This window comes from Sphaeramia orbicularis, chromosome 24 (genome assembly GCF_902148855.1).
Source record: "Sphaeramia orbicularis chromosome 24, fSphaOr1.1, whole genome shotgun sequence".
NCBI lineage: Eukaryota > Metazoa > Chordata > Actinopteri > Kurtiformes > Apogonidae > Sphaeramia > Sphaeramia orbicularis.
Genome location: NC_043979.1, coordinates 5,136,951 through 5,159,696, shown reverse-complemented (window position 1 = coordinate 5,159,696; position 22,746 = coordinate 5,136,951). Strand labels below are relative to the sequence as shown.

General features: G+C 37.7%; 1 protein-coding gene across 4 annotated transcripts in view; it reads left to right on the top strand.

Moving 5' to 3' along the window:
- LOC115414701 (heparan sulfate glucosamine 3-O-sulfotransferase 5) overlaps nt 1–22,746 on the top strand; it is a 192,178-nt gene that overhangs the window by 91,932 nt on the left and 77,500 nt on the right. For 3 of the 4 annotated variants that reach the window (XM_030127969.1, XM_030127968.1, XM_030127971.1), the window contains one exon: nt 9,449–9,522. The gene's annotated coding sequence lies outside the window, so the exon portion shown is untranslated. Of the gene's footprint in view, nt 1–7,096; nt 7,165–9,448; nt 9,523–22,746 lie in introns of those variants that run through there. The other variant, XM_030127970.1, reaches the window with a different exon arrangement.

Genomic DNA, 22,746 nt, shown 5'->3' with positions numbered 1-22,746 from the left:
CAGAAACGGTCTAAAAAGACGCCAGGTCACCAGGTCCACCTGTAACACTTGCAAAGCTTCCATTTCTTCAAAAGGGTGAAATCCCTCCAATATGTTCAAACATTTGTCCACAGCATGTGATTCATTTGATTCGCTACTTAGCGGCGTTTGTGAATCGATTGTGAAAAGAGTGAACACCAGGCCGTCATCCGGGCCCAGTGCGGGCAACAAACATCGTACCCCCTCACATACAAGTTTCCGAAGGTAGGGGAAAGGAAATGAGGTGCACAACAACGGGAGACGGGCTGAACCGAACCAGTTGCACGTAGTGGAAATGCAGCAATAGAGGAATTAGTAAAGCATCTTTAGTTTCACTTTCACTGTATGCACCCCCCCAAACCGGGCCCGGCATCATCTGTTATTATTATTTGTACATACTGTATATGTGATATTTTGCAGAGATGGAAATATAAAAGACAGTTAATGTAAACACACCCATTTGTACTCTTTTATTTCTTCACCTGATAAGAGAATCGATAAGGAAACGGATTGATAAGCAAAATCGATAATGGAATCGGAATTTTTAAATTCTTATCGATTCCCATCCCTATTAATGACCAACAAAATAAAAAATATGCAAATCAGTCACATGGTTTTTGAGGGTTTAACTTTGCAACTCTTTCAGGCACTTTCTGTGAGAAATGCTGTCTGTCTGATATCTTATAGCTGGACTTGAAAGTCTTTATGTCACCAAAGCCCAATACTGTAAGGTGTCAAGTCCTAAGCAATAAAATGGACCATAGATTTCATGATGAGCTCACATGTTTCTGAGTTATGGCTGAGTTTTTAATGTCCAATTCTTTAGTTTTGTGTGTTCTTGTTTGCTCTCACTGCAGCATCCATTGTGTCTTTATTCATAATTTTCCACATACTGTTGTTTTGTTTCCACCGACTCCATTGCTGTTCTCCAGACCTTATAAAAGGCAGCGTTTTGTGGAATTTTCCTTCCTCATTAATTCTGAAATGCATTATTTAAAGATGCCAACATTGTAGGCCAAACACTGTTTACATTACTGTTGGTAGAACTTATTAGAACAGCATGATTGAAGATATTTATGAAGATGTAAAGTCACCATACATCAGCCATTAGTTTTGTTAGTCTGCTATCATTCACTGGTTCTGTACTGATAATCCACTTCTTTTCAGTTGAACTGTACAATATAGTTAAAATGTTTTCACTACTTTACCTTCCCACTAGACAGCCCCTCAAACCTACCAGACACCATTGAAAAATACAGGAGTACAGTACCTCAGTGCCTCAATTTATTAGCTTGTTTATGCTAGAGTGGTTTTGCTTGAACCCATTAGATCAGATCCAAACTGATAAACAAGCTAACGTGCTGAGTCAGCTGCTCAGTGAGGTAAAATTTCTACTTTTGTGAAAGGAGTCTGTTGGAACCAACGACTAAAATGATGTTAACTCATTTGGAAGGTCTATTGGTTTGTGTGATCGGTGTGTATGCCCTGATAGCATTGAATTCTTGAATGCCACTTGTTCATGATGTCATTGCCGGGGAATGCCATTTTAGGATACAAAGAGCCAAAACTTTCTAGAAAGTTTAGAAGCTGGTTGTTCATTCTTACAAATTCCATTAATTTTTTTTCTTTCTTTACTTTGGATTGCTGCAGCATATCCTCATTTATCAGCTGAATAACCTGCTGTCTGAACATAACAACTAAATCAAACCCTAATGTGTGCATTTGTTTGTAATAGATGTCTGAGAAATTAAGTTTAGATGAAAGCCATAATAGTTTCTGTTGGCTTTGAAGAGAGCCAAGTAACAGCCTCAGCTCCCTGTGGGAAAATCACTGATTTCAACAAAGGAAAACTGAGTCATATAAGTAAAAACTTGCCTGTTGTGCCACATAACCCTGCACTTATAGATAGCAACAGACAAAAGAGGAATATGAATGATCTGAGAGGGAAAATCCAAAAAGAATCATTACCACCACCACCACCCCCCCCCCAACACACACACTCATTCACACACACCCGTCAGAGAGTGAGAAATACTGTATTTTGTCATCACATGTTGTACTCTAACCACAGAGACTCCTCTATGCCAGTTCTGTTTCTGTTTCATCTGAGCCCTGTTAATAATTAGAGAGGAGGTGTAAGATGCCAGAGACTCACCAGCAGAACAATCTGTTGCACACAGAGCCTGTCTCATTTAAATAATTAAAATGAATCTACTCTTGTGTATATTTGCATAAATTAAATGAATATTTGTTTAGCAAGGCTTGGCAAACATTTGCGTCAGTGTAATGTGTAAGCATGGTCATGATTGGTGGGTTCTGCTGTGCTACTGAAGTGGTAATGTCCACACAGCAGTACAGGCCCCTGATGCAGAATCTGTGATTTAGTGGGTTTCCACTCAGTGCTGTTACTTGATTTGGTGCTTGACCTCTGACCTCATAGGTTATCTTTCAATCTTGTGATGGAAACACAGTCTGGCTGCCATACCTTCTGACATCAGAGCAAATCAACACACAATATAATTGTTATTGACTGCTATGTGCCTCGACTTCAGTTTGTTATAATATTCTTATAATTGAGCAATAAAGGATGTGTGTGATATTGACTGACATCGACCAGTGAGGTCAAGAAAATAAGAAAATATTACACTGCCTAGTCTAGTGTTTGTTGAGCACTGGTGTCTACTTAGCCAGTCCTTCCAGAAAAATGTGGGCAAAAATCCTTGATTATGCGATGGAATATGCAGGATTTTTATTTGATGTTATGCAGTGAAATTGCAGGAATTTGCAAAAAAAAAAAGGGGCAAAGGCAACGCAAGGCAGATTTATTTGTATAGCACAATTCATACACGGGGCAATTCACAGTGCTTTACAAAAATGGAAAAGAGACAGGTTAAAAACACACAATTACAATTAAAACATAATCAACAAAACGTAAATAATAATCAATTAAAACAAAGTAAAACAGGAGAGTGCAGATAGAACCCTTTTAGTTCTTATATGTACAGTTGAACAGAGCTGTTTTCAGCCTGGACTTAAACATTGTCACAATAGAGGTCTGTCTCACGTCATCAGGAAGACTGCTCCAGAGTTTAGCTGTATAGAACTGAAACGCAGCTTCACCCTGTTTAGTCCTGACCCTGGGCACCAGCAAAAGACCAGTCCCTGAGGTTCTCAGGGTCCCAGATGGTTCATATGGGACAAACATGTCACAGATGTACTTTGGTGTTAGACCATGGAGAGACTTATACACAAGCAGAGCTGTTTTAAAGTCTGTTCTCTGAGCAACAGGAAGCCAGTGCACAGATATGAGCACAGGACTAATATGGTCATACTTCCTAGTTCTAGTTAGGACCCGAGCAGCAGCGTTCTGGATGTACTGCAGCTGTTTTACAGCTCATTTAGAGAGTCCAGTGAGAAGGCTGTTACAGTAGTCTAACCAGCTAGAAATAAATGCATGGATAAATCTCTCTAGGTCTGGTTTAAACAGTAAACCTTTGATTCTGGCAATGTTTTTGAGATGGTAAAAGGCTGATGATGTAATTGATTTAATGTGGCTGTTAAAGTTTAGGTCTGAGTTTAGGTCTATGCAAAGTTGTGAAAATGTGCAGGAAGTGGAAAAACAGATGTTTCAATGAAAAACACTGATTCTTCTCCCACACCCTGTTCTAACTAGGCTACTACTAAATGAAAAATGTCTAATTACATCCTATGATAAGCAAACATACAAGAAGTAAACATACACTACATCACACAAAGTGGTGGTTCAGTTTTAGTCCTTCTTTATTTTCTAATCATGGCTCAAACATGGCTTTAACGTTCCTGAGTCACAAGTGTCACAAAGAAAATAATTGCCTCCTGCTTCACAAAAGTGAGGTAGAACGGGCCTTCTGTTTCAAGGCTGTTATAGCCTTTATGTTCATAGAACATTATTATCGCTGCAGCAGAAACCATTTTCAAATGTTTCGCGCTGGAAAAGTGGCTTCAGTGTCAATTTTCTCTGATGTTCCAGCGTACAGTTGCATGGTACGCAAAACATGTATGACCCACTTTCCTGTAGGACGTCGGGTACTGGTTTGCCCAAACCAGTCTCATATCAAAATGTGAAATAGCTACGTTTATCCACAGTGCAAAACGTATCAGTTTCACAATTTGGGCCTGAAAATTGTAAAATGCTCATGTTTTTTTATCCCATTCTTTTGCACTGTGGATAACCCTGCCCCCCACCCCCAATCACCACCAAAATTTAATCATGTCGTCCTTGTGCCAGTATCAACATTTCCTGAAAATTTCATGAAAATCCACCCATAACTTTTTGAGTTATCTTGCTAACAAACAAAAACGCACGCATGGGAGGCAGATCTGTCTTGGTGGAGGTCTGCGCTCTCCGAGTGCTTTTCTTGTTCTTGATAGAACATGCGAGATACAGGGACATTGGTCCTGTTTTTGTCCATCATTTAATGGTTCAATATGTAAGATTTGTTAAGAGCTTATGGGGAAGATTAGGATGGAGTGTGTGTTGTACTGGGAAATGGAAATTTGTTGACGTCGGCAAGCTGAGATAGTAACGGTTCTAGAGTCGAACAAGAGCAGTATTTCAGAACCACAAGAAAAACCAACAAGTCCTCACGTAGAAATCACTGCCCCAGGATGTTCTCCACCCCCACCATAACATGGTGCAGCATTCACTTTTCCAACTAGAAAAGCACTCGGAGAGCGCAGACCTCCACCAAAGCAGATCAGAAATGAGAAAATGTTTGTTCATCAATTTGTGACACTAGATTGTTTTGTAAATAGTTGTATGTAGTTTTCCTAAAAAACACCTGAGGCGTTGCCTGCATTTTCATGTAAATAGTTGTAAATAACTTTATTTACTAAATTTGTAGTTATTTCTTATTAAGTTTTCAATTTTTGCCAGGCGACACGGTGGTGCAGTGGATAGCACTTGTGCCTCAAAGCTAGAAGGTCCTGGGTTCCATTTCTACACCAGTTCATTCTAAGCTATAAAAACGGTTTGTTCAACATGTTTTTGGTGAGAAACAGTAAAGAATCTAACTTTTTCCTACTCAGTTTTCATGTTTTTTGTGTGATTTTAATACAGCATGTCTAATGGAAAAAAAGTATCTGTAAGATCACACAAGATGAGGTTATGCTGAAAAAAAATAATGCCGAACAAGGCCAGATAAACAGTTTTTTTAATGATCACAAGTTTTCAAAAACAGCTAAAATACACTCAGACTCCTAAGGGCTACACAGATCCAACTGAAATAATAATGTTGTATTTTTGCCAGGCGACACGGTGGTGCAGTGGATAGCACTTGTGCCTCAAAGCTAGAAGGTACTGGGTTCCATTTCTACACCAGTTGATGGGGGTGGGACCTTTCTGTGTGGAGTTTGCATGTTCTCTCCGGGTATTCACCCACCCCTGTGACCCTAATAAGGATGAAGCAGGTTCAGAAAATGAATGAACGATTATTTTTACTAGGGATGCACCGATACCACTTTTTTCCAAATGTAAGTTCAAGTACTTACATTTGAGGACTTGTTGATACCGAGTACTGATACGAGTATTTAATAATCCCATTGTTTTGGAATGAGCATTTCTCAGTTAATCCACCAGGGGGTGCCTCTCTTAATTAACCATACTGGACAAATACCACGAAGAAGAGTAAAGTTTTTTGAGAAGAAGAAAGTCAGTAATAACAAACATGGAGACTACAGGCGCAACACTAAAGTGATACTAATATTGCAGCGTTTTCACTGGTAAGATTTAAAAGCTTAGCTTCAGGAGGTAGAGAAAAGATAAATGAGGCCCAGCCCTGGGTAGTTGTCATAAATGTGTCAGTAGTTTTTTTCTAACTCACACAGTGGCTCTTTGAACAGATCCTCTACCTCCATGGTTCCCGGTGGTATTCTCCATCTGGGTATGCATCCGCGAGCACCTAGAAAACAGATGGAATGTACGCAGAGGATGGACAGAACACTGCGTCTGTATCTGTCTGTGTCTTTAACGTTACTTGCTGTCAGCGTTACTTTTATCACCGTCATTTATTTTGAAAAATCTCCATTCTTCACACTCCCCACACATTAGTCCTCCTCCTCATACCTGCTGCACTGAACTGTGAATGTCACACGGCTGTAAGTGGTATCGGTGCATTTGTATCAGATTACTTTTACAAGTATGAGTACAAGTACACACATTGAGTATCAGAGTCGATGCCCGATACTGGTATTGGATTGGTGCATCCCTAATTTTTCCCAATAATTAACATGTCATGAGTATCTTTCTGTTTCTGCTCATTTTAATTTCCTTCAGATGACATATATACAGTGAGTGACAGAAGAGAAACTCGTGATACTTTAACAGGAAGCCACTTTCCAGTTGGAGGCTTCAAAGTGGCACGAAACCACAGAGGCGACTTCCACTATTAATGTACAGCCCATTTTTGCATTATTTCTGCATTATTTCTCGATAGAACATTGGTTTACTTTGACCTTAATGACCTCAGACACAGACTTATCTGCCATTTTGCTTGTGCTCTTTTTCCATTTGTTGTTTCACAATAAGCTGGTACTATTTTCTCACCTTTAGTGTCATGCTGTGTGATGTGCCTCCTCCTCTAGACCTTATACTTAAATTTTCAGTGTTTTGGACTATCACTAGGACAGACATTTTTAGCATCACTCATCCCAGTGGGAATTGACCTCCTAACCCTTCCAGTGCTCGTCCTTCACACCTCCCAGCAGGACGTATCACATCCACTCAGCTCTCCTCTAAGTGCACAGTCATCTTTCCACTCTACAAACCCAAAGTAAACCTTGCACAGTCATTTCATAAGATGCACAGCTTTTTCATGTTCGTATTCTGCACTGTGGCGGTCACTGTTTACAGAACGGCTACTGACTTTCAAATATGAAACTCATCTCTTTCCTCTGCATCCACATGCTTAGTGGGCTTCAATTGACTGTAGAGGGAACAATTTTACACCAGTGAGCTGTTTTTTTTTTCTTTATCTCAGCTGTGAGTATATTTTAACCTAGCATACTGTCTCCCTACTAGATTCCAGAAGGTGCATCCCATTTTTCATGCAAACTAGAAACTGGATGAGCCTGTCTTACCCCAGGGTGAGAGTGGAAATCAGTCGGCAGGTTTGTTCAGGCATTTCCATCACATGATAGTTTGTCCACTGTCCACTTTTTACCACCATCTTTCTTAAAAACAGACACTTTGAAGCTGTTTGTTCCAAAGATGAAGACTGAATAAGAAAGAAATCTTATAGGTTTTCAGTTCCTGATGCCTGGAACAAGCTGTAGTCTGAGCTCCATCTACTAAACACTGATTCCTTTCAATGGTTTTAAAGAGAGAGTGAAATCCTTGGAATCAAGGCTGTTGGTCTGTAAATGCTTGGATTAATTGTTTAATGTGTGTGTCTGTGTGTGGGTTTGCAAAGGCTTTTATTGTAAAGTGTAATGGTGTGACTGTATCGCTGCTGTCTGGACTGGGTCTCCTTTCAAAAAGAGATCCCTTATCTCAGTGGGACCAAACTAGGGCTCGTTTCTGGGTTAACTAGCGAATGCAACCATAGCGCACCCTTTCATGCAGATGAGCGAGCTAACGATGGTGTTGTCAACGCAGAGGCTTAATGAATGACAAATTTGTTTCTGGGCTGGTTGCATTTGTTAATGTTAACACAACTGTTAACGAACGAACGAACGCCTCTGTTACCACTTTCGTTTCAAGGAGATGAATGTGTAACGAGAGTCTATATGGTGTTCTAGTTTTACATTATTACCTCCGCCAAGGAGGTTATGTTTTTGTCAGGGTTTGTTTGTTTGTTTGTTTGTTAGCAAGATAACTCAAAAAGTTATGGACGGATTTTCATGAAATTTTCAGGAAATGTTGATACTGGCACAAGGAACAAATGAATAAATGTTGGTAGTGATGCGGGGGGGGACTGATCTGCCTTGGCGGAGGTCTGTGCTCTCCAAGTAATTTTGTAGTTAAAGGAGTGATATTTTGCTTTTTTAAATGGAATTATACATTTTAAAACATTTCCCTGTGGTCTACATAAACTGTAACTGCTGCTGCTGACAAACAGTTATGGCGTATTTGGAAAAATATTCATCGGAAGTCTTGACCTTATATGTGCAAATGTCGTGACATAACTAGTTGTAAATGTAACAAACTAAGAAGGAATTAAAACGGGTTGTAGAAATCCACTCAATTTTTGTACAAAATAAATATAAAGATAGCTTCGCAGCACCTGGAAGGTTCAAATTCAAACTTTTTGAACTATTAGGGTTCAAATACACAAATAAATGAACGAATGACTAATAACAGTGGGTTTAGCTAAATATGACCCCTTTAATATATGATAAAAAACAGTACAGTTTGATGTGATTTGAAGCATTAATAATGTTGATTTAGATTGGCCTCACCCCATTGAACCCCTACCTTCCTCCGACCCCACCATTCTCCTGCACCCCCCATCTTTTTCTGGATCTGCCACTGTTGTCAAAGATATTATCAAAATTGTGTTAAAAATCTTTTTTTTTTTTTTTTGGAATATACATAATATGTCAAAGGAAATACATTACACACTTTTCTCTCCCCCAAATGAATGAATCTGTCAGCATTAGGGTTAGAATAAAGAACTATTAGGCTATATTCACACATATTGTAGCGTCAAAGGATGAGCTGAGTTATTCTGCACTGGTGACTATTAACAGAACTCTACTGTTGGATGGAACCACACTGAACAACAGGACAAAAAGAATGTATAGAACACTCTGCTCTGCTCACTCATCCACTCACCTCAACCACACTCATATCTCATCACACACACACACACACACACACACACACACACACACATACATGGTTCACTGACTCCGCCCTTTTACCGCTCTCATTCATTCACCTCTTTCTCAAAACCACACACACTCTGTTCTCTGTTGTCCTATGTCCTGAGGTAATCTATATCCCAAAATCAATGTGGAGAATAAAATTCAGCAAGCGGATCAGTCCTCACACGATAAATTCATTTTTGTCGGTGCAAAATGTCCAGGGGAAAAATCTGATATCATCAAAGATATTATCAAACTTCTGTTAAAAATCTTCTTTTTTAAATATAAATAATATATCAAAGGAAGTACTTTACAGAAAGCGAGTGAAATGAAGCTACAAGAATATATCCTCATTCTAACACAGACCTCCACAGGTCCTTGTTAAAATCAGCCCCGTAGCGTGGCCCTTAACAAGTGCAGCTTTTAAATAACTAGCCCAGAAACGGGATAGTGCATTTTGCGTTGTGTTGGGGTTAATGAATTACCGAGCGAGTGCAGAAAAGGGCCAATGGTTCAATGAAGGTTACTCTTTTTTTTTAAGTCATTCATTGGGTTTAGTTTGATTTCTCCATTTTCTTTGTTACAGGTACTTGAGCTGTGTGTTGATGGTGAAGTGTGCAGGTGCTGAACTCCACCTCTGGCAGTCATGAGGAATAGAGGGTATGAACACAACATTCACCCTGCATGACACCACACAAAGCCAAACATGTACTTACTATAATACGGTTAGAGATGAGTAGAGGAGGGCAACTACAGTTCCATCTGTGTTACCATTAGGACTGAAACTAACAACTGTTTGAACAGTCGGCTAGTCATCGACTACTGTAACGACGAGTCGACTAGTCAGAAAAAAAAAAAACTGTAAAAAAAAAAAAAAAAAAGAAATAAAGCTCTTTTTTATATTCATTGCAGGAATAAAATACTTTTTCTTTCCTTTAACAAGAACATTTAGTGACACGTGGTTCAATAAAAAAATAAAATTTTTCCTTAAACACAAGTGCATTTTGTGCACAACAAACACTATATACCATTACATTTAACATTAGGGTTGATAAGTGATGATGTCTTAACTTTGCTGTTTTCTGATCATAACTTGTTTTTTTTATTAATGAAACTTCCACCATCTATTTTTTTTTTTGCAATGAAATGCTTTCCACGAGAAACAAATGGCCTGTGATTAAACAATTTTTAATGGTTTCAAAAAGGATGTTGATGAAAGGGTGTTCCTATAAAAACAACTGAAATCATAGCAACACCATAATCAATGAAATCTGCAAACCATTGGTGCTTATAAATCTAGTGTTTCTGAACCAAAAATTCATCTCATTTCTCTCGTTGACATTTCCAGGTATGAGTTTAGAGCCCATTTCAAACCAAAGATTCACGGTTTTAGAAAGTTCCAGATAGAGGTTGGACTGGAGTGAACTGCACTGTTAAAAAACAAAACAAAACATAACATTCCGGCAGCAGGGGTGGTGAAAAAATACTGTTAAATAACAGAAAATAACGGTCTCATAAAAATACGGTAATTTTCCATAATTGAAACACAGTTTTTTGCCCTAACTTTACATGAGATTTTGCTTTTTTTTTTTTACTTTTCAATGTTTAGTAAAGAATATTTACATGTATTAAAACAATCAAATGACCTATAAATATATATGTAAATAATTTTCAATGAGACTAAGTTGTACAATCCACTCATAAAAACTGTATTTGGACAGTTTATCAGTGCTTATACATGTTATACATTCACAAAAACACATTTATTCAACATTTTTGTTGTGAAACCTCCTGTAATTACACAAGATATTTGTCAATTAACAAACAAGTCTTGTTAAACTTACAGAACAAATACTTCTTTAACAGTTAATTGTCAGTAATTTCATCTCGTTTTATTTTATTTTTTACAGGATTAAACTTTAAATTAAGTTTTTAACCTTGTAAATAGAAAAGAAATATTTGTGAAATTATGATACATTTGCAAATGTATTTTAACTGTATTTTTCTGTGAAAAAAGAAAAAAATTCTTTTAGAAAAATTTGAATTTTTTGGTTATTCACAATTACAGTTTTTTTGTGTTATTTTACATTTGACATGTAAAAATCACAGGCTATTTTTGTAATTTCATTGATATTTTCCTGTATCTTAAAAATACAGGAAAAAATCTGAAAAATGAACAGTGAAAATTCTGTTAAATTACAGATTTTTTTAATGTGTTTCCAGTTCTTCACTTTGTCAAACTGCCAGTGACTGGTTTACGAATGTTGAGCTGTGTAGTGTATGTTTTCCTCAGGTTATAGTTCACCTGTTACCACGAAGCACAGCGTTATCATCTGTTGTTTTCATGTTTATTTGTAGAGGAGATACACACTCTTCTAATCGGGATCATCTCAGCCAATTCAATAAATACCAGAAGTGCAGCTATAGTAAATAACTCACCGTTACTGTCCTCATTCATATTTTAACACATCACAAATCATGTCCAGCTACAAAAATAGCCCGAAAAACCAGTAGTTAGAATGAAACAACAGAGCATATGAAGAGTTAGTGAATATGTCCCCTTACTGGAGCTCTGGAGTGGCAGTAATGGGCCTTAATACTGGATGTGGTCCATGTTTAAGGGGAGGAGAAGAAGAAGTCCATCCTGAGTTACTGTAGAATCAACACTGTGTAAGATGGCAAACAGCTTCCAACACTTGACCTTGCATAAAGAAATTACAACAAATCTAATTTTCAAATGTTTATACACCAAATAAAGCATAATTATGAATATTATTTCTTTCTGCAGTTAGATTCTCCTAATTCCCTCTAAATCCTTCACTGAAACTGAATCCTGCTGAAACCCTTAGGCACTGATGGGGCTTTTGGTGGTTTGAGGGAACAGAGGGAGGCTTCTTCGAAATGAAAGTATTATCAAACTTTTTATGGTTAGGTTTAGACGCTGCCAGCGCTAAGATTAGACAAAGATAAAGATACCATGGGTTTAATGCTGACAGATGCAAAACTGACTCTGTATTCATCTTTAAAACAAAGCACAGTAGTTCCTGACTCTAACTGATGCATTTCTATAAGCTAAACTATGGTGGCAAACACTGCTTTCACACTGTAGGGACTTTTTGCAGTTCCTGTAACCTTTTCAGGAACAGGACATTTTTTGGGATATTTGGACAGCATCGTGGACCTCAGTTCCTGTAACCAGTTTAGCTCCTACTCTGAGGCAGGGACTTTTGATGGTCCCAAAGGAACTCATTTGATGTAGGTATTTGGTGATTAGTAGAATAAGCCACGCCCATTCCCACATTTCCCCAGCCCTGACCTTAGAGCCCACATTTACAGTCCATTAAGACTCCTGCGATGCAGAACATGAATGCTGTGGCCTTCATGTTCTTCATGCTAGCTTTGTTGTAGTGTTGTATTCTTCTCTTCTTCCTCTTTGCAGTGGTTTGTTGTTGAGTGTGGAGCATAAGTAACATGTCGCTGTCGCAGATGCTTGTGTCACATCCATTCCTACTATGGTCCCTGACTGCCTGAGTGGATGCAAAACAAAAAAGTTCCCCTGGGGGAGGATAGTTCCGAGAATGAAATTGGAGGACAGTTCTTAGAAATGTGTTCTTAGAAGTTCTCTGTCTGGAAGTGGCTAAAGTCCAGGATTTGGTGGACCCAAACTATCACATCTATCAAGGAGGGACACAAAAGTAGTGATGAATGACTAATTATATTCAGACTGTACTAATGGTTTGCATAAAGGTGTAATGGTGAATCAACAGAAAGAAGCAACAGGGTCATTGGAACTTACTTTTTGTCATTGTCATCAATATATTGAAGTATGTGCTTGTTGGATTGTGTCCCCCCCCCCATCACCACCAAAATTTAATCATTTCTTCCTCGTGCCAGTATCAACATTTCCTGAAAATTTCATGAAAATCCGTCCATAACTTTTTGAGTTATCTTGCTAACAATACAAACAAACACGCACACACGTACGCAAACACTTAAAGCAAAGTGATCACACTACCTCCTGGCAGAAGTAATAAAAAAATTATAGATAAATAAATAAATAAATAAATTATACATACATATATATATATATATATATATATATATATATATATATATATATATGTGTGTGTGTGTGTGTATATATATATATATATATATATATATATATATATATATATATATATATATATATATACATATATATCCTCATATTTCCATCCAGAAGGTCAACGTTCTGTTTAGTGTCTTCCATCTTTATGGGTTGGTTCTGCTGCCTATCACTACCGGAGCAACTGTGCATTTGTGCATGCACAACTGTGACTCTACTTGGACAAACTGCCCCAAATGCGTTGGCAGAGATGATCAGAGTCATTCTGCACTGCAGATGGGTTAATTGCATTAAAATGTTCAATCAAATTAATCATGATGATGGATTAATCCGCTTTAACGCATTAATTTTGACAGCCCTAATAGATAGATAGATAGATAGATAGATATTTGTACTGTGCTAGACAAATATTATCAATATGATAAGTAAAGAAATATACATGAGTGCAAAATGTTGTGAACGACCTTAACAACCATTTCCCCACATCACTGTGAAAACGTTAAAAACAAATCAGTACGACAGTGCCTGTGTAACCATATACTGTAAAACTACATTCATGGACGAGCTGACCTTGGTAGAGTCGGTTTGAAACCATTAGTATCTCATTGTACAGTGTCATGTGTCAAACCTTATGGGCAACAAAGTATAGCACCTTCAAGGTGAGACTGTACAAAGGTGGATCTGTGCTGTTGTTTCCACTCCTCCATCTCCAGTTCATTGCATCAAGGTTACAAAGACGTATAAAGTCAGCGAGCTCATGAGACAAATAGAGGAGGCGGTGTGATGCAGCGAGGAGGAGGCCATGCACCAGGCTTTTAGTCCATCTGTGAGTGTGTCCAGCTGTGAACCACAGAACATTTACTTCATAAACTCAACAATTTCACTGTGGTTTCACTGCCATTATAAAGCTAAGGTGTAGCATCTGATTCCAAAACCAAATGAATGTATAATCAGTGCAGAAAACATCAAAACTACATGACTTTTTCCAAATCTGATCGATGCTGACTAGGTTTTGTTTTTATGATTTTAAGTTTTGTATTTTTTCCCCTATATCCCCATCTGTCTATCCCCAGATATGATAATAATGACTCCAAAACCATTTTAATTCTGTTTTCAATTTTCAAAAATGTAATTTTTTTCACTAGAGACACCCCCCAAAATTATAATGGTATGCATGGTAAAATGAGCTTTTAGTCAGCACACACAAAATATGAACTTGTCATCCTTTAAACTGGAAAAGAAAATTGTCATTTATTGTGAAAATTATTGATATTGATTCAAATGAAAATGTTTATTGTAATGACATTTTGGCCATATCACCTCTAGTTATAATTACATAACATTTGAGTTATATCTCAGTAATCTATATACTACTACTTTGTAGAAGTGAACAACTAAAACAAGAAAATCATCTGTCTGATGTCACCACGGGCTTTTCCTACTGAAGAAAAAGTGAATTTCAGCCTCGTCTTATAGTAAATCTAACTCGATAAAAACATTTTATTAAATTGAATATACAATTAAAAGTCAAAGTAAGATAATATGGTTCATTTAAAGATATGTTCTATAACCTAAATTGTTTCATATGATTAGAGCTGAAATGATTATTCCATTTAAATCAATTAAAAAACATTATTCTGTTGCAGTTTTCCTGAATTGAAACTTTGTTTCCTTAATTTTGCTGCCGCTAAACATCGCTAACCACTGTTGTGATATATTTTACATATATTTTTACTTATTTACTTATACTTTTTATGGTTGTTGTTTCAGCTGGTTTTGGAATAAAGGACAAGTTGTTTGGCATTTTCACACGTGTTTCACCATTTTACAATTTTTTTCACCTATTCAAATAATAGGTTAATTAAATCAAAGAAAATAATCGACTGATTAATCGATTACAAATATAATCGATAGCTGCAGCTCGAGATAGGACCTTTAAAAAAATACAAAAGTAAATATAAACTAGTGTTCAGAGAACGCAAACCTCCACCAAGCACCCCAAACGGTGTGCATGTGTGGACTGACTATTTCTTTTTAAATTTAACAGTTTCAAGGTTGTTCCATACAACAGAAAAATTGCGGTCAAACATGGTAATAAAAAATAACAAAAGTCAACAGAGCGTAACAGAAGAGAAATGGAGCTGAACGATATTTCATACAAAGTTGAAGCTTGGTATCAGTCATGTGTCTGTCAAATTATACTAAATTCCAATCAATATTTTTGAGTTATAATGAAAAATGTGTCATAAATGGGATTTTCAATGTTAAATGTAAATGTCCACAGAGTCCACATTCCACTGTGGATGTGGACAATTTTGAGCCAGATACAAGTTATTCTTCTAAGCTATGGGTGGATCAAATTGGAGGCTAATCGGAGTCGTTTTGAATTTTTTATGAATTTTCGAAAATTGCTCAATGATGAGAGATAGGAAAATTGTAGATTTTGTGACCTTGCTGTGACCTTGAACTTTGGCCTCCTTGGCCCAGAGTTTAATGGGTTGGTCCCAGGGCCTAGGCCTATCTGTGGGTAAAATTTGGTAAAGATGGTTGGAATAGTTTTCCCGTAAAGTTGCTAACAAACAAACAAACACACACAAACACACAAAGCAAAGTGATTACAATACCTCTTGGCGGAGGTAAAAATTCAAGAAAAACACAAGTAAGGTGACAGGAACATGTGTTTTAGAACATTAGAACATGACTTTTAGAACATTAGACCAACATGCGTTTGGATCCAGACCCCTGTCCACATCCACATGATCCCTTTGAACATCATTCCTTACATTAGTACCATTACTTCATGGTACTGAACAAAGCAGGTCCACTCACTGTTTACGCAGAGGTGGACCTTACAGACCCTGGACCCTGGACCTGAGATTGCTGACTCACTATAACTTTTGCTGTCGCTGTCTTCTAATGTATGCGGAAATTACCAAAAATAGTCACTTGCCTGATAAAGGGTTAAGGCACAGGTGTCAAACATGCGGCCCGGGGGCCAAAGGTTCCATTCTGGCCCACAGGATGAAAGTGCAAAAATGAACCTGAACAGTCAAAGTTATCAAAATCATTTTGGTTCAGGTTCCACATACAGACCAATGTGATCTACGGTAAAAATAACAACACAATAACCCATGAATAATGACAACTACAAATTTTCTTTATGAAAAATTATGTGGAAAAAATTGAAGTGAAAAAAATCACATTACACTGTGAAAATATTTACATTTACGAAACTATTTTTTTCACAATAAAACGCAAATAAATACATAAATAAAAACAAAGATGAACAACTCGAAATGTGCAAATTTGAACAATATTCTGCCTGTTACTCAATGTTTTGTGCATTTATGGATCCACTGTGATCTGTAGTTGTGTTAATAATATGAAACATAATATTGTAGAAATTGTTCAAATTTTAGTTCCAAACTCCAAAATTTTAACAATATTCTACCTGTTACCAAATGTTTATGTAACACTGTGTGTAATGTACATGTATAAATAATAAGTCTAGGCATAATATTGTTAAAATTGCACTAATTTTTCAAATGGAATGTCTATTTTTTCAGGTTATTCCCATAATTTTTGTAATGTAAATATTTTCATAATTTAATTGGGTTTTTTTTTTTTTGTACTAAAACAAAAAGAAAAACTTGGATTTGTCATTATTTATAGGTTATTAAGTCATTATTTTACTGGTCTGGCCCACTTGAGAACAAATTGGGCTAAATATGGCCCCTGAACCAAAATGAGTTTGACACCCCTGGGTTAAGGAGTGGAAGTTGATGTTTGTGGGTTTGTATAAAGCTGTGTTCTGTGTACTTTACTGAATGAATATCAGACAGATAACCCAGTGGTGAGGTGGATTCCATGGGGGGACAGGCTGTGCTTCTTGTCCTGACCTTGTCTCTGGACTTTGTGTCCATGTCCTGCGTAGACGCTGATGAGACCTTCTGGTGCCCTGCTTGTGTTCATTTAGTGCCAGCCTCAGCTGGGTGGGAGTGGGGTGGAGCGTGGGTAGGCAGCGCAGTAAATCCCCACCGTACACATCCATCAACGTGCCCACGTCGCAGCTCTTTCCCCCTCCCTCTCTGCCCCCCTCCCCCCAGCTTAGCCCGGCTACCGTGGCTCCGTATACAGGTTGTGTGGCACATGATTAATCCTTCCTCTCATATCTCTTCTCATGTGTCAGCACCTTCGCTGCTTTATAGGCTTATTCTGAAATGAAGTGACAGTTCCGCTCTGAAATATCACCAAATTAAGACCAGTGGCATGTGTAAACAACGCAAATATACACCAAAACCCATAAATCAAACGGGAGAGCGATGCCTAACTCTACTATTAAAACTTTGTTGACCCTGTAATATTTAGAGGTGGCTTTGTGTGTCGGAGGCTTTTTAGCTGACTCTACGTTAGTCATCTTTCAGATTCTCAGCACGCTCATTATTGATGATATTTGTATGTTGTTGAAGAAAAATTGTTTTCATAAATCACACATGGATTTAATGCAGTAGCAGGAGCACTGGGGAATTGGTAGATGTTAAAAAGCCATTTTACTTGTGCGCAGGAAAATATCAAATTAGTCATTTATGCTCATTGGACCAAACTCTCCATTAGTTTTATCCCTCTGCTTAAAGTCACACTGAAACTCAGCTCTCATCACCTTAGTGTGGCGAGTGCGTATTTCCAATTTTACAAAGAGAAATTAAAAAACATACCTGGACTCTTATATTGACACTAGCGCATTGACCCGTGGGGATTCACAGGTTCTAGATGTGGTAGTTTTTATGCTGTTGTGTATTCGTGCACGCTATTGTCCAGCAGTCCCCACCAAAGCATCCTGGGCATAGCAATGTGATCGTGAGGCTGTTGAATTCCAAAATGACTAATATCTTCCAAAATATTGGTCCTATCAACTTGCAATTTTCACCAGTCTCTTCCTTGACCAAAAATACATAAATAAGTATGGCAAACTGCAGCCTTCAGTGCTTTCTAGATTTTGTGTGAATCCCTGGACACACACACACACACGCACACACACACACACACACACACACACACACACACACACACACATACACATAGAGGCCACTTTGCTTTTATAATATAATGGCCCTCATTGTGTTTTGTATTAAAATCAAAAGAAACAGAAAAGAATGCATTCATAGTTACCTTATATATACTGCTGGTCAAAAGTTTTAGAACACCCCAATTTTTCCAGTTTTCTATTGAAATTCAAGCAGTTCCAGTCCAATGAACAGCTTGAAATGGTACAAAGGTAAGCTGTGAACTGCCAGAGGTGAAAAAACAAAAAAATTAAGGTTAAACAAAACTGAAAAATATTGTACATTTCAGAATTATACAAAAAGACGAACAAGAAATGGGTTAACAACTTAAAGCAGTTCTGCAGCAATGGAGGTTGATCAAGCCTCAAAAGTTGGTGCTACCAGTTCCTCCAGGTGTCCCAACGTTTGTGAATTCCTTCCAACCCCCTCTATCTGCATAAAAGTAGTGTTGGAACACACTTTGGTACCATACCGTTGTGAGCATTATTTGAACAGTATTGGACTATGAGGGCCGTTCAATAAGTTCATGGCCTCACCCAGAAATACTGGTTGTTATAATACAGGATGTTACATTCTTTCATGATGGGATAGTGATGCTTGAACATCGATGGACCAAGTGCATTGCTGTAAATGGAGATTATGTTGAAAAATAAAATATAAACTAGAAGCACTCGGAGAGCGCAGACCTCCACCAAGGCTGATCAGTGGCCCCCCCCGTGGGCCCCCCCCGTGGGCCCCCCCACCCCCGATCACCACCAAAATTTAATCATTTCTTCCTTATCCCATTTCCAACAAACCCTGAAAATTTCATCCAAATCTGTCCATAACTTTTTGAGTTATGTTGCACACTAACGGACAGACAAACAAACAAACAAACAGACAAACAAACAAACAAACAAACCCTGGCAAAAACATAACCTCCTTGGCGGAGGTAATTATCAGTCTGTGTTGTTCTGTTCTGGGTGAGGCCATGAACTTATTGAACGGCCCCCGTACAGAAAGTAGTGTGTTACTATAAAAACGGAAAGAGGAAAAGGCAATTAACGACAGAAGAGAGACAGAGCATCAGAACACTGAAAAATGTAGATCTTTCCTACAGAGAAATTGCCATGAAAGTCCAGGTGTCAGTAAGTCCGGTTTCCTTCACCATCAAAAGGCATGCAGAAACTGGGGTAAATGCTGACAGGAAGAGGTCTGGCAGAGCCAAAGACACAACAGAATCAGAAGACAAGTTTCTGACAGTCAACAGCTTGCGTTTTTAGCAACTCACAGGGCAACAGCTTCAAACACAGCTCAACAGTGGTCGTAGTAAGCAAGTCTCAGTTTCAACTGGGAGGAGAAGACTTGGAGTTGCAGGTAGTGTATGTCTTTGAAAGGGCTTTACATCATTACTGTATGACTTCATCACATTCACATGACTTGATGAGTTGACTAAAGTTATCGGTGTAACACACAGATTAGGAAGAAACAGAATGGCTCTCATTTTGTTTTGCAATGCGTAGGGGACGTTAACGGACCGAGTCTGACCGGGGACCAGTGGAGTGGAACCAGGCCACAGTAAGACTGACCTTGTTAGTTTGTGATTACAGCCGGACCTAGTTCCGGATCCAGCCCCCCCACCCCACCCCCTTTGCGGCTGTCAATGGATTCGTCCATGGGCTGCCTGTAAATCCATTGTAATTTCGAAAACAACTAAGAACTCAAAAAGTACTGGTCGTATCAATATGCTGTTTTGGCCTGTTTGATCCTTGAACCAAAATACATAAGTACTGCAAAGGGCAAATTCTAGATCTATCCAGTTTGTCAGTTATAAAACAGACACGCATACACACATGCAGAGGTCTGGCTTTTATAACATAGCTACTAGACTATAACTTCACTGTTCTACACAACTCTGTTTCAATGTATTTTAAACATATCTCATCACTGTCAGCTGTGAAATAAGGACAACGCTGTGCAACATGTTTTTAAAGGCCATTGACACCAAGAATGATGACTGTGTAGTTAGAATTTTCCAAATGTGGATTGTTCCAATGTAATTTTTCTACAGTGGATGATGCCTGGATGTAGCTTATTAATATTACTCTTATTAAAAAGTATTTTGCACACATACACACAACCAAATCCCTCTTGGGCCCTGACAGCCATATGGCTTCAGAATATAACTCAGAAATTCAAAAACTGTGTGCATCAGCGTGCAATGGGAAAATGGTGTAGTCTGGTTGAATATTGTAAAAATGTCAAATATCACTAGTTTTCTTCAAAATGAAATGGTGGCATAAGAGAATGCATAGTTATATACAGTAATAGGAGTGAGATTAAGTAATAATCTCAATGAGGCAGTTTTGTCCACAGAGGTGTCCACATAAAAAATACTAAAAATATTCAATCAAATCAGTTTTGTTGCTAATCTTTGACATATCCAAGACTCTAATCACCACCAATGTCCCTTCCTTCTACTATTTATTATATGGAAAATATTAAATTTTTTTTGTGGTTTTTTTTTTTTGTAATAAATCATTCATAATTCAAATAACTAAATGGGCGTTTAAAGGATTAAAATCTTGTAAATGACTGTGGTAGCTTTGAGCAGGGCTGAAGTTGATGAGTTGAAGAGATTTATGAAAAGAATAAGGCAAAAAAAAATGTATGTGTAATGATTTAGTAGCAGTTTTAGAAGTTTTAAGTACCTTTTTCCCCACAAAGGTGTCCAGAAGTTAGTAAATTTGAGGTTTGAGCTTAATATGACTATGAATGATAGAAATTTAAAAAAACATTTGCAGTGCTGAGAAATTAAGTTATGAACAATTAATTGTGGTCAGCAGCAGTAGAGCACGGTGTCATACATATATACAGTATATATATAAAAAGGCTGTCAAAATTGCAGGTTAATCCATCATCATGATTAATCTGATTAAAAATTTTAACATAATTAATCCGTCTACAGAACAGAATGACTGAAAGTCTCTGCCAATGCATTTGGGTCAGTTTGTCCAAGTACAGTTCCCGTTGCGCATTAACAAATGGTCAGTTAATTCGGTAGTGACAGGCAGCAGATGGAAGATGCTAAACAGCACGTTGGCCCTATCGATGTGAAATTTGAGTAAAAAAAAAAACAAAGACATAACAGTTGACCGACATGAAGTATTAGACAGACTCTGCAGGAAGGAGTTTTCTTTTCACTGAAGCACTTCCAGTTTAAAATACCACATTAATGCAAAGCGTACGTTAGTCTGGAATTCTGCAAGCACTTCGGCTAAGGCGTTGCCCAGCTTGTGACAAACACGTGATGTGCATATATATTCCCTTCTTTCTTGAGTCTGTTTGCTCATGCAAAATGAAATGTGAATAATATAGATTAAAAATGACTGATATTTAACTGTGGTTTATCAAAATTAATCCACAGCAACTCTGTGATTAATCTGATAAAAAAAAAAAAAGTAATCATTTGACAGCACTAATATGGATGGATGGATGGATGGATGGATGGATGGATGGATGGATGGATGGATGGATGGATGGATGGATGGATGGATGGATGGATGGATAGATAGATAGATAGATAGATAGATAGATAGATAGATAGATAGATAGATAGATAGATAGATAGATAGATAGATAGATAGATAGATAGATAGATAGATAGATAGATAGATAGACTACATCTGTATTTATTGTACTGAAATATTTTTTTAATAATGTGGTTATATTTTCACTGTCGATCAATAACCACTTTATTTATTTTCTTTGGTGATAGCCTCACATCCTTACATTTACAATAAACCTTGGTTCTTGGTGTGATAACAAGAGAAACTCATTTGGTTATTGCACACTGTAGTGGGGACTAATACCAGCGTCTGTGTAATATGTGTAATATGTGTTATATTTCTGTGTAAATATAAAGCAATAATACCCTGACTCGACAGCTTAGGGAATCAGTGTCCAGTACAAGTAGAACTCAGAGTTTTTGCTCATATAATGTATCATATTGTATAATAACCATTGTTGCATCTGGGCCTCACAACTAGGGCTGACACTGTGAACACAATGCTGCACTACTGCCATTAATTACACCTGCTTGTTCACATGCACCGACACAACAGCAGCATGTCCCAAAACTGTTGAGATCTGTGACTTTGATTTTTCATCGGATCTCGTTTTCAGAGGACTTGTACAGATCACATCATGAAATAAGTAAATGAAAGTGCTGACCAACCGGTTCTATTCCACTAATATTCACGTCAAATAGCCTGACTACAGAACACTGAAGGACATGTATGTTGATGGACTTTGTGCCTCATTTCAGCAAGTAAAAGCCAAGTTTCAAATTCCAGACTCACTTCTTCAAGTATCTCCAGCTTCGCAGTTTTTTGTCTTCTTCACTCAGTTACTTCCCTTCCCAGCCACCTGTCTCACTTCGCGAAACTATTTTGGACAGAAATCCACATTCCAAAGGGACAATTGGCAAAATAAACACTGTGATCAATTCCTCTAATTTGGAACCCTTGGCATGTGTTCAAAAAAAATGGGAGAAAGAATTGGCCATAGAATTTTTTGAAGATGTATGGCAATCTATACTCCACAACATTCATTCATCCTCAATCTGTTTAAGACATAGAGTAATTCAATTCAAAGTGGTTCACAGACTGCATTGGTCTAAAGTGAAGTTGACAAAAATTAAATCGGACTTGAATCCTACTTGTGATCGTAGTG